This window comes from Canis aureus, chromosome 8, assembly GCF_053574225.1.
Source record: "Canis aureus isolate CA01 chromosome 8, VMU_Caureus_v.1.0, whole genome shotgun sequence".
NCBI lineage: Eukaryota > Metazoa > Chordata > Mammalia > Carnivora > Canidae > Canis > Canis aureus.
Genome location: NC_135618.1, coordinates 55,023,879 through 55,037,110, shown reverse-complemented (window position 1 = coordinate 55,037,110; position 13,232 = coordinate 55,023,879). Strand labels below are relative to the sequence as shown.

Below are 13,232 nucleotides of genomic sequence, written 5' to 3'. Positions count from 1 at the left end.
AGCTTAGTCTTGTAATGCAAGGATGGTTTGATATTAGGAAAGTTATCAACACATCTGATTATATCAATAAGTACAGAGGGAAGCCAAATGATCAACTCTGTAGATTTTGTTTCATAAATGAGTAGTCATTAATATGCATTTTTCTTAACTACTCTAGGTAAACTCAGAATAAAGAAGTACTACTTCCTTAATAGGATGAAGAATTTCTATCTTAAAACAACTTCCACATTAACTTAAAAGCAAAATACTAGACATAATCCCATATGGTCAAGAGCAAAAAGAGATGCCTATTATAATCCTCATAAGATCAGTATTTAATACTGCCAGTTTTTAAGCAAAGATTTTCAAAAATAATAATATCTAGCTGGAGACAATCTGAGATGTGGCCTCTTCTGGGCATGCTACTTGGTGTCTCTTCAGATCTAATTTAAAAAGTTGAACATTTGAGTTACACAAATTGTATGTTCTTGTTGATGCAATTAAAACAACTGACATAATTCAAGCATATAAAATAAAATTAATAAACTTTTCTTCCCCTCAACAGACTAAATATTCCTAATACGCCTTGTTAAAATGTTGTATATTATCTTCCATATTTTCCTTTGCTTATATAAGCAGATGGAAACATATGAGTGCTTATGGAAGCTCTCTTTAAAAAGTGGGGAGTATGGGACACCTGGGTGGCTCAGTGGTTAAGCGTCTGCCTTTGGCTCAGGTTGTGATCCCAAGGTCCTGGGATCAGGACCCACAGGGGGCCTGCTTCTCCCTCTGCCTATGTCTCTGCCTCTTTCTGTGTGTCTCTTATGAATAAATAAATAAAATCTTTTTAAAAAGTGGAGAATACAGTGGCTCAGTTGGTTAAGCATCCAACTCTTAGCTCAGGTCATGATCTTGGGGTTGTGAGATTAAGCCCTGCCTGGGGCTCTGTGCTCAGTGGGAAGTCTGCTGGAGATTCTCTCTCTCCCTCTTCTTCTGCATTTCCCCTTGCTTACATGGGCTCGCTCTCTCTCAAAAAATTTAAAGGAACAATAAATTTTTTAAAAAGTGAGGAGTACAAAAGATATTGTTCTTTGGTTTACTTTTATTAGTTATCAGTTTACCACAGATATCCTTCCAGTTAATACAAAATACATGATTAAAACCAATGCCCATTAAGCATTTGTTCAGTAGTTAAAAAGGAGAGTGTCTGAGGAAGCCCATTCACAGTAGTATTCAGCCTCTCTCTGTGCCCCAGCAGTTTGGCTCTGGCCCTGAACTTGCATGCTCCAATATGCAAAATAATATCCCTGTAGTGATTTGGACCCACTTTCCTTAGACAGCAGGTTAATGACCATCTAATTGTTAGTTAAGTAAGCCTCTTGAGGGGCTTCAACCCTCCTTTAAATGGCTCAGCATATTTCTTCCAGCCACATTAGAACCTCTCTTTGAGGGTTTTGGTGATTAGGATATTCAGTAACATTTGAGTCTCCTGGGGATGCTTTCGTTGATGCCCTAGGTGAGTGTTTAGGTGTCTCACCCCATAATCTGGCTCTGAATCTATTATGGATGAGGGGGTGGAGAAATGAGCACTCATGCACAGTATGTGAAACTTTGGTACAAATTTATGTGGGGTAACTTGTGCATCAAAACTGGCATACTCTTTGACCAGGTAGTTTAACATAAAATATTATAATATAAATAAATAAATTTATCATGTAAATAATACAAATAAATAACCAGAGCTATGGGTAAGCTTTTTCTGGACAATGTATTTACAATATCAAAAAATTAGAAACAATCTTTATGCCCATCACCAGGAAATATAATTATGGTACATTCATGCAGTGGAATTCTATGTAGTTGTTAAAAACAATGTTAAAAGAAAAATGTTTACATCCCAGGAAAATAGTTATAACATGTGGTTGTGGGAGAGACACAATTTTGAGATATTAAATACTATATTTGCACATAGGCATGGGTAAAAATATTGAAGGAGTGTTTACAAAGTTTCCCACTTTTATGCATAACGGTCTGCTAAAAGTATCTTTGGAGGTTGGTTCTCTGAAAGTGAAACTGTAGGCTCACATATCACAAAGGATTTCTATTCCTAGAGAGCTAAAAACAATGAAAATCCTGACTTATGGTTGCTATAAATCTCATATGAAGGAGGGGGTTATTTAGAGATGCTTTTCCTGAGTCTGGGGTAGGAGGATTGTTGACATCATGGATCACTCAGTAGTGGTCACTGAGTACCTACTTTGTACTCACGCCTCTGCTGGGCACCAGAGACATGCCAGGGCACGAAACTGAATTCATTTCTTACTCTCATGTAGCTCATAGCCCAGTGGGTGGGACACATCTTACTGAAATAACTACATGAATGAATCATGTCATCAAAGAAAAGAACACATCAACTGTCCCCCTTAGGAGAGACATATGGGAAAATGGTCTTGAGCATCTTCCCTTACCCAGGACCTGCTGTCCCTTCCCTACTCTTCCTGGGAGCCCGCCCAGGCTAGTGGTTAGGAGCCCCCAACCTTAAATCTTGCACCTAAACACTCATCTGAGGCATCAATGAAAAGATTCCTGGGTGGCTCAAATGTTACTATACATTGTACTCACCAAAATTCCTCTCAAAGAGAGGTTGTTGTTGTTATTGTTTGCTTGTTTGATTTGTTTTTTCAGAGAGGGAATGAGTGGGTGGGGGGAGGGGATAGGGAGGGGGAGGGAAGGGTCAAAGGGAGAGGGAGGGAGAGAATCTTAAGCAGGCTCCATGCCCAGTGCATGACATAGGGCTCAGTCTCACAACCCTGAGATTATGACCAGAACCAAAATCGAGAGTCTGAAAAAAAAAAAAACAAAACCAAAAACAAAATCGAGAGTCTGACACTTAACCAGCTGAGCCACCCAGGCGGCTCTCAAAGAGAGGTTCCTATGTTATGTGGTGGTTGAAAAGAATATGCTGATGATCCATTTGTAGAAGAGGGATGAAATGCTAGCCAAGTGGCAGAGGAAACTGTCATCTCATTGTCTTAGTGGCAAGGGATAAGTGGGGCCCTTGCTGACTGCCTCCTCACCCCTCCACCCCCTGGTGCCCAAACACAGGACAATTAGAGTGAGGCTCCCTGCCTAGGAATAGAGCTCTTGAGGCCACCCCATGGAGAAAGCAAGGATGACAGGTGTAGGAGAAAGAAGGCGGAGGAGAAGCTTCATGAGATACCTCACAGTTCAGATTAGGCCTATTTGTTTTGTACAGCAGGTTTTTATTTTTTTTTATTTTTTATTTTTTTAATTTTTTTATTTATGATAGTCACACAGAGAGAGAGAGAGAGAGGCAGAGACACAGGCAGAGGGAGAAGCAGGCTCCATGCACCGGGAGCCCGACGTGGGATTCGATCCCGGGTCTCCAGGATCGCGCCCTGGGCCAAAGGCAGGCGCCAAACCGCTGCGCCACCCAGGGATCCCTGTACAGCAGGTTTTTAAAAGTGAATTAGTTACCAGCATTTAAAAATTGGTGGTTTGGGGCAGCCCAGGTGGCTCAGTGATTTAGCACCGCCTTCAGCCCAGGGCATGATCCTGGAGACCCGGGATCGAATCCCACATCAGGTTCCCTGCATGGAGCCTGCTTCTCACTCTGCCTGTGTCTCTGCCTCTCTCTCACGAATAAATAAATAAAAATCTTTTTAAAAATTGGTGGTTTTATTTTAAAATCCAGATTTCTATCCTCTTTTGGAAAAATCACATGATTCTGGCAATACTGGTTCCATATCCTTGCATTGTAACAGTTCCCAAGAGCTGCTCTGGTCCTTTAATTTACCTATAATTCACTTTGTGTCATCTTTCTAAGCCCTGTAATATGACTGCCAAGTTCAGCTGCATAGATTGTGCACTGCACAACTTCAGGGGGTGTCATTCCCACGGACCAATATGAACAATGTTCCCTCGAATTGTGCAGTGTGGTGAAAACAGATGCTCCTATTTTACTTGCATTTTGGATCTCTAGATTAGGGACTTTTATATATAATGTGCAATTTGCACAAAAGCCATATTTAAGAAAGTCAAGGGCCACTACTTACATCTCCATATATAGCAGTGCTTATTTCTGGCTGGTGGCATTATGGTTGAGTTTTATTCTCTTTGTGATTTTCCATGTTTTCACATTTTTCTGCAACAAACATGTATTCCTACTATAATCAGAGAACAGGAGGGAAACGACAATAAATGTTACATTAAGAAAAAAAGCAAATGAGGTGCCTTAAGATTCTGGCAGGAAAGAGAGCAGAGGCCAGCATCTACTTGCAAGCGAGAGGCTGGAAGCAGGCAACGAGAGGATTTCTAATGAGGCCAAGAGTCCAGGGAATGAGCCAGAAGGGGGCTGTGATTACCATCCGAATCTAACAGCCTTCTTTAGAAATTACTAAGTGCACAGTGTCCTGGGAACACAGGGAGACACAGAAACGAGCACAAGAGCTGGGTACACGGCCCTAGGAATGTGGATTGAGGTTTGCTTTCCTTTCTCTCTGTCCACCCAAAGGAAGTGAGCATAGGCTTCGAGCTTGGGAGAACTTGAAAAATTGCCAAGCTGTGGCTGGTGAATAAAAGTTCAATTACAATTGTGCTTGTTAATGAAATCCAAGTGCTACAGCAGGGAAGCTAGCAGAAGCAGCCCTCTTTCCTGAAAGCACAAACCGGGAAGCTGGTAAGGGTGGGGCTGGGAGTGGGGTGCTGGGGAGAGCAGTTAGGTGCTCCCCTGGGCTGGAAGTGCTGGGGGCGAGAGTGATTTCAGAAACAAATTGCGTTCAAGTGAGCAAGCTGTAAACCCTTTTGTACTTCAGTGACCTCATCTGTAAAATAAGGATAATAATGCCGTCCTCGTGGGATTATCATAAGAATGAAATGGTGTTACTAATACAAAGTTAGTTCCCCTTCCCCCCACCCCAAGCTAATTCAGTATGTGGAATATTGAGAACTTGCAGAAGGCAGACCACTGTGCTAGGCTCTGCAGGGAGGAGCGGACAGGGGGATCAAGATACAGCACCTACATTCTTTATGTATGTAATTTTTTTAACATGACTTATCCCATGAGATAAATATATATTTTTTAAAGATTTATTTATTGGTTTGTTTGAGGGGAGGAGGGGCAGATGGGAGAGAGAGAGAGAGAGAGAGAGAGAGAGAATCTCAAGCAGACTCCATGCTAAGCTGAGATCATGACCTGAGCCAAAATCAAGAGTCTGGTATTAACCAACTGAGCCCCCCAGGCACCCCAAGATAAATATTTTTATAACAAATTTGTTTTTAACTTTTCATTAGAAATAATTTTCAGATTCACAGAAAAGTTGAAAAAATGGTATAGAGTTCCTATGGACCCGTCATACACCTTCCCTTAATATTGATATCTTAATGTAATCCTAGTCTAGTTTTCAAAACCAGGAAATGAACATTAGTGCAGTTCTGCTAAGCAAACTGCAGGTCTTACTCAAATTTCGCCAATATTCCCCCCTCCCCTGGTGCTTTTTCTCTGTTCCAGGATCCTGCATTGCATTTAGTAGTTATGTTTCTTTTTTTTTTTTAATGATTTTATTTATTTATTCATGAGGAACACACACAGAGAGAGGCAGAGACATAGGCAGAGGGAGAAGCTGGCTCCCTGCAGGGAGCTCGATGTGGGACTTGATCCCAGGACCCTGGGATCACGAACTCAGCCAAAGGCAGACATTCAATCACTGAGCCACCCAGACGTCCCAGTTGTTATGTTTCTTTTGTTTCTTGTCTTTCATAATCTTGACACTTTTGATGAGCACCTGTCATACGTTTTGTAGGATGTCTCTCAATCTGATTTTGTCTGATGTTGTCTCACGATTGAATTGAGGTTATGCATTTTTGGTGAGAATACCACAGAAGTGGTGTGTTCTTCTCAATGCATCCTACCCAGGGGGCTCATGATGTTACTGTCTCTTAGAATGACTTTCTTAAAAAACAGGTAAGTTGACTAGCCTGATGTTCACAGACCAAGCAGAATCATGGACCATGTGAAAATGGTCTTGGAAGCAGGAGAGATTTATAGATGTTAGAAATGCAGGATTGAAATTAGGTAAGAGATCATGGTTGCTTTGGATTTAAGTTGTTATTTGAGTGTAGGTGTGACCTAAGCTAAGATCCTTCCAAGAGAAAATACAGAGCTTTAGGGTCACTGATTCAGTAGCAGAAGTAGCATTAGGAAGGCAGGGGGACACAGTGGGACTAAGGCTTCATCTGCAGGGGCAGCTGTACTCAACTGAGCTGGCTGTGGCCATAAAGGAATGTGAGCCTTGTGTGGCCTGATCTTGCAAGTTTTTTAGAGCATTCAGTAATGTGGATTCCCATGTGAAATGGACTTTAAAAAATTATTTATTTATTCATAAGAGAGAGAGTGGCAGAGACACAGGCAGAGGGAGAAGCAGGCTCCACGCAGGGAGCCTGATGTGGGACTGGATCCCGGGACTCCAGGATCACGCCCTGGGCCAAACGCAGGCGCTAAACAGCTGAGCCACCCAGGGATCCCTTGGACTTATTTTTTAATTATTGTTTTCCCCCAGTTTTATTAAGATATAACTCACATGTAACATTGTGTAAGTTTAAAGTGTCAATGTAATGATTTCTTTTTTGTGTGTGTGATGATTTTATATAGATATATATTGCAAAACAATTACCACGATAAGGTTAGTTAACATATCCATCATCTCCACATAATTATAATTGTGTATGTAAGGACGCCTGGGTGGCTCAGCAGTTGAGTGTCTGCCTTCGGCTCAGAGTGTGATCCTGGAGTCCCAGGATCGAGTCTCACATCGGGCTCTCTGCATGGAGCCTGCTTCTCCCTCTGCCTATGTCTCTGCCTCTCTCTCTGTGTCTCTCATGAATAAATACATAAAATCTTTTTAAAAATTGTGTATGTAGTGAGAACATTTAAGATCTACTCTCTCAGCAATTTTCAAGTATGTAATACTCTGTGGTTAACTAGTCACCAACCTGAATGAATATTAGCTCCCCAGAGCTTGTCCATCTAACTGGAAGTTTGTACTCTTTGACCAACAGCCCCCATTTCCCCTACCCCCAACTCCTAGCAACCACCTTTCTACTCCCTATTTCTATGACTTTGCTTTTATTTTAGATTCCACATAAAATGAAGATCATTGTTTTTCGGATTTATTTCACTAAACATAATGCCCTGAGGCTACATCCATGTTGTCACAAATGACAAGATTTCCTTCCTTTTTTGGCTGAATAATATTCCAGTGTGTGTGTGTGTGTGTGTGTGTGTGTGTGTGTGTGTGTGAGAGAGAGAGAGAGAGAGAGAGAGAGAGAAAGGGAGAGAGGGAGAGAGAGTTGGAGAGAGAGGAAGAGAGTTTCTTTATCTGTTCATCTGTTGACAGACACTTAGGTCGTTTCCATATTTTGCTATTGTAAATAGTTCTGTGAGGAAACTGGGGGTGCAGATACCTATTCGAAATAGTGATTTCATTTCCTTCGGATGCATACCCAGATATGGAGTTGCTGGATCATATGGTAGCTCTATTTTTAATTTTTTGAGGAACTTCCATTCTGTTTTCCACAGTGGCTTCCATCAATTTACATTCCCACCAACAACAGTCTGGAGTTCTGTTTTGTCAAACCTTGCCAGCATTTGTTATTTCTTGTCTTTTTAAAAAAATTTATTTATTTAATCTCTACACCCAAAGTGGGGCTCAAGAATGGCACGTTCTACTGACTGAGCCAGACAGGTGCCCCTCTCTCTTGTTGTTTTGATACCAGCCATTGTAACAGATGTGAGGTGATATCTCACTGTGTTTTTGACTTGTGTTTCCCTGATGATTAATGATGGTGAGCATTTTTGCTTGTGCCTATTGGCCATTTGTATGTCTTCTTTGGAAAAATGTCTATTCAGATCCTCTGCCCATTTTTCCTTTTTTCTTTCTTTCTTTCTTTCTTTCTTTCTTTCTTTCTTTCTTTCTTTCTTTCTTTTTTTTTTTTTTGCTATTAAGCTGTATGTTCTTTACATATTTTTTGGACATTAACCGTTATCTGATACATGGTTTGCAAATATTTTTTCTCATTGTGTAGGATGTTGCCTCTTTATTCTGTTGCTTGTTTCTTTTGTTGTATAGAAATGTTTTAGTTTGATGTAAATGTTGCAGATGAATTAATTCAAAAACAGTAAGAGCAACCCTTTATGGGCCAAGCAAAACATGTCTTTTTGCTGGGTGTGGTTCACATACCACCTCTGGGCAAGACGAGCAGAAAGCTGAGAGATTATTATATTTGAGGTAGAGGAGGAGAGAAGTCAGCCCCCCAAAGTTAGAAGTCTTGGCCTGATGGCTGATGTAGCAGGGAAGGGCAGCACCCCAGAGACTGATTGCAGGGTAAGGAAGTAGCGTAAGGTAGGGATGTCAACACTACTGAAAACTGCAGAATGGCAAACAGTGTGGCAGAGACTGTCAGAAGCCTACTCCTTCTCCTTAGTAACAAAATTCAATTTTCTCTTGTAGATAATCTCTTGGCCATGTGATTAACTGAGTGACTACTGAGATGCAAGAGGAAATAGGTAGGGTTTCCAGAAAGTCTCCTTAAAAAGTAAGGGATGCATGCTTCTTTCCTCCTATCCTTCCTCTGGTTGCCTAGAATATGGATGTAATGGCTAAGCACAAGCAGCCATCCTGGACCATGAAGTGACTAAGGATAATGGAACATTAGGAGGCTGGGTTGCTGATAACCAAGGAGTTACCAGAGCAATCCGGGACTCCTCTTTTTTTTTTTTTTTTCTGGGACTCCTCTTTTCAAGACCTCTTACTTTTGCAAGAGAAAAATAAATCTCCATTTTGCCCAAGTCACTGATATTTTGAGTCTTTTGTTGCATGCATCTTGAGCAAGGAATGAGGAAAGGTCATTTGGAGAAGATAGTAGTTTCCATCTAAGGTTAAATCAGTGTTTCTCAAAATGGGCCATATGCCACCAGACATCAAGGCCACCCAGAGTGGCTATGCGTGTCCTAGGGGACCACCCCAGATCTTCTAAATCACCCTCTCTGGAGGTAGATCCCAGAAACTACATTGAAACTTGTCTCCTAGTGGTTTTATACATATTAGAATTTGTGACCTAGAAGAAGGTGTATATATAGGGAAGGAGGAAGGAAGTAGAGTATTAACCATTTGCCTAAATCCAGTTTTCCTGAAGTGGAAGGTTATTATATGCTGCCCTCCTTGTGGGAGAGTTATATATCCCTGCCCTGTTAAGCTCAAGCAAAACATTGAGATTTGCTTCTGTCAATCATATGTGAGCAGAAGTGACATGTGTCACTTCTAAGCAGAACCTATCAACATTAACACATGGTTTACCACATTTCAGTAATATTCCAGTTGAGGGCTGTATTATCAGCCTGGGTCCTAGGATGAATATGATATGGAGTGTAGCTGCACTCAATGTGTGCTGGAAATGTGGAGTGACTGAGAAATAACCTCTATGTTAAGCCACTGAGAGTGGAGGGTTTTACTGCAGCAGAACCTAACTCATTCTGACTGGCAGCAGCAATTTTTCTATTGACCGTTCACCTAGCTGACTCTATATGTCAATCTACGGCCATTTTCTTCCATTGGCCTAAGGAAATTTTTTACTTAATTTTTTTATTTCTTTGAAACGTTGTCTAAGTTTGTACTGTTTCATTTTTTTTAAAGATTATTTATTTATTTATTTATTCATGAGAGACACAGAGAAAGAGAGAGGTAGAGATGCAGGCAGTGGGAGAAGGCTCCATGCAGGGAGCCCGACGTGGGACTCGATCCCAGGTCTCCGGGATCACACCCTGGGCTGAAGGGGGCACTAAACCACCGAGCCACCCGGGCTGCCCTGTTTCATTCTTTTGGATGTCTTTTCTCTCTTCTGTCTCCTGAATAACCTTTCTTTAATGTGTGTTTCTCCCCCAAAATATTCTCAGACCTGCTGCATTTTGTATAGGATTTACCAAATTCATTCCTTTTGATTATTTTTGTCTCCTTCTTGAATTTTGTTTTGTTTTGTACCGTGCATGCCTGAGTATATTTTACAAGCTAAAACCAAATTAATATGTAGCTGGCATTCTCACCTGTTTAAGAAGGCATTGCCTTTTGACAGCAAGGATGAAGACATGAGATAGAGGGGTTCAGAATTGCATTGAATTCCACTCTATTTTATTTTTCAAGATACTTAATTCATAAAGGAATTCTGGGATTATGAGACACTATGATACATACAACATTACTACCAAATGTATTTGTTACTAAATCATAAAACTTTACAGGAAAGGCTCCAGACAAGCTAGCAAAAAAATCACTAATGAATTTGAACATTCATTCATTCAACAAATATTTATTGAGTGCCTCAAATCTACCAGGGGTACAGCAGGGATAAGATGGGTGGCTGTCCTCGTGGAAGGCAGAGAGGCAGGGTTTAGGGCCAGTAGCATGACTGAGCAATTTAATTCATCCTGCCACCCTGGAGCCTCAGTTTCTCTATCTGTAAAATGAGGATGATCATAATTCACACAGTCATATAAGAAATGGATGAGCTCATGACACAGAGTTGGCAGAGAGCAAATGCTTAAGAATTGGTGGCTTTCTTGGCATTAGACAGATAGCTTAGAGGAAGCAGGGACCATGAACAGAGGTTGCTTTTCTAGAGGAATGTGTGATGGTGGAGAAAGAAAGGTGGTAGGGGGCTGAGGGAAAGGCTCAGGACACGCAAGGATGCTTCCTAGCAGAGAGAGAATGGAAAAATACTGAAGACTCAAGAAAAGTGAGACAATAGGTAGAATTAAGCCTTGGAAAACCCAGGGTGGTGTGGAATTTAGGGCTTGGGGAGAAAAGTTAGATTGAACCCATGAGGTAGGATGCTCTGCGGAGGCAGTAGTGAGCCTCAGGACTAGAGTGTAAAGGTGCTCAGGGATCCTGAGGCAGGGAGGCAGAAGCTGAAGGGCTCATTGGTCTCTGTAAGGGAGAGGACACTGATGTGGCAGCTTGAAGCGGTTGGGAAGGTTGGCAAAGTAAGGGTAGCTCTGGCCTGATCCCTTCCCTCTGGTTCTTCCTGTGGGGTCAACAGGTACCGAGAGACCTATGGGATGACGCTGGCCAGAAACACTCTCTTCTTCCTTGGCTTTTGAAGAGATTGCCTTCCTCCCCAGCCCCCGAAAATTTCATTTTTAAAGAACTCACATGATTTCTAAACTGAGAAGCATGACTTTTTTTTTTTTTTGCCCCAGGCTTCCTAGGAACCTAAAAGCAGGCAGGCTGTCACTCTGTCCCCAGAGTGCCTGTGCAGGAGGAGAATCTGGTCAGCTCCCCATCACTCAGCCCTTTGATGATTTGCCATTTGCCCTTTGTTTGAGAAAGGCCAAATGAGTTAACCTGGCTTACAAGGCCCATGGTGACCTGGCCTCACTTCCTCACCTGCTATACCTCACCTCACCTCCTCCCCAGAAGTGCCTCAGATTTTCCTATGCCGAAGGTAAGGCTCCTGTCCCCAAGCTATAACAAGCTTTTACAGTGGCATAAAACCTTACAACACTTTGCCGAAGATTGAGACCACCTCAGTTGTCCATCTCAAAGAATGGAGGTAGTGGGACCAAAATTAGAAGGAATACATTCATTGGCTTCTCTCATTTTCTGCTCCAGCTATATAGGAAACCTGGCTGGGTTGCTCTAGTAACTAACTGATGAGGGAGATTTTGTGCCATGCTGATGCTCACCCCTGGGCCTTTGTCCATGCTATTCCCTCTGCCTGGAACATATTTCTCCACCCTTCTTAGCCTGGGTAATTTCTGCTCATCCTTGGGATTGTAATTTGAATGGCCCTGGCTCCAGCAGCCTTTCTGGCTTCCCTCCCCTTTCAACTATGCGTCCATCCTCATTACAATTGCCTGCTTAACCGTCTGTCTCCTTCACTAGACTGTAGGAATGTTGTGTCCCTGGGCCTGCAGCCCAATTCTGTGCTCTTGGCACAGAGCATAAATCAATACACGCTTGCAGAATGACTCACCCAATGAAGGAAGGAATGAATGAATTCAGCGGTTGCCCAAAAGAAACAGTGACCAACTCTACCTGCAGGTGGAGGTAGTTGAACAGGCAGATGGGAGTGGGAAGGGCATTTAGGAGCTGGAAGGTGGGAGGAGGAGACAGCCTGGGTTGCTGGGAGTGGTTCCTTACCCCTCATTGCCAAGGTACACCCCAAGGTCTTCCCCTTTGTGGCTGGTAAACCATGTTCTACTTAAGAGCTGCCTTTCGAGGTTGAAGTTGATTTATTTTGGAATGTGGGTGAGGTCCAGAGTTAACAGCCAAGAAAGAATTCTTGAGACATCTTTGGTGGTAAAAAGGTGGTTTTATTAAAGTGTGGGTACAGGACCCATGGGCAGAAAAAGCTGTTGCACTGGGGTTTTAAGGGGTGACTGACTATATACTTGGGAGTGTGTGGGGGGACCCAGGTAAAAGGAAGGTTTTCAAAAGAACTTTTTAAAAAAGATTTTATTTATTCATGAGACACACACACACAGAGAGAGAGAGAGAGAGAGAGAGAGAGAGAGAGGCACAGACACAGGCAGAGGGAGAAGCAGGCTCCACGCAGGGAGCCTGACATGGGGACTCAATCCCTGGACTCCAGAATCACGCCCTAGGCCGAAGGCAGGCACTTAACTGCTGAGCCACCCAGGGATCCCCTCAAAAGAACTTTTGTATGCTAAAGAGGACATTCAAGATATTAGAGGCCTTGCCATTGTCAAGTTAAGGTTATATTTCCTTCTAGTAAAGCATTAACATTAAGACAGTTGGAAGTTTCCTTCTGGAAGTTAGGTTATTGATAAGAATGCTTTTTTTCTTGTAAATCACTAAGATGTTTTGTAAACTGAGCGAGATTCATGTCTTGCTGGACTGTGATCTCTATTAGTTAACCATTTGTTTTCCCTTCCCTTAGCTTTAGGGCAGCCAGGAGTGCCTGAGGAATGTCACACCTATCCCACCTGGGAGTGGGGGGGGGGGGGAGGCACTTGGGGGGTGTCAGCTTGGGCTTTGCCCTCAGCTTGCCTTCTGTGCCCTCATCAAAGTGATAGTCTTATTCAAAATATGGGTGCTGAGCAGTCACCTAGTGATTAAATCAAGACCATCCGCTTTGGAGTTGGACTTTCCAAGTTTAAATCCAGGCTTTGCTCCTTGCTGGTTGTGAGGTCTGGAGCAAGTCACTTAACTTCCCCTGAG

General features: G+C 42.4%; 1 long non-coding RNA gene across 4 annotated transcripts in view; it reads left to right on the top strand.

Moving 5' to 3' along the window:
* Positions 1-4,539: 4,539 nt before the first annotated feature.
* Positions 4,540-13,232, top strand: part of LOC144319154 (uncharacterized) — a 47,036-nt gene continuing 38,343 nt past the window's right edge. For all 4 annotated transcript variants that reach the window (XR_013385076.1, XR_013385074.1, XR_013385077.1 and 1 more), the window contains exon 1: positions 4,540-4,678. This is a non-coding gene — a long non-coding RNA (uncharacterized LOC144319154). The remainder of the gene's footprint in view (positions 4,679-13,232) is intronic.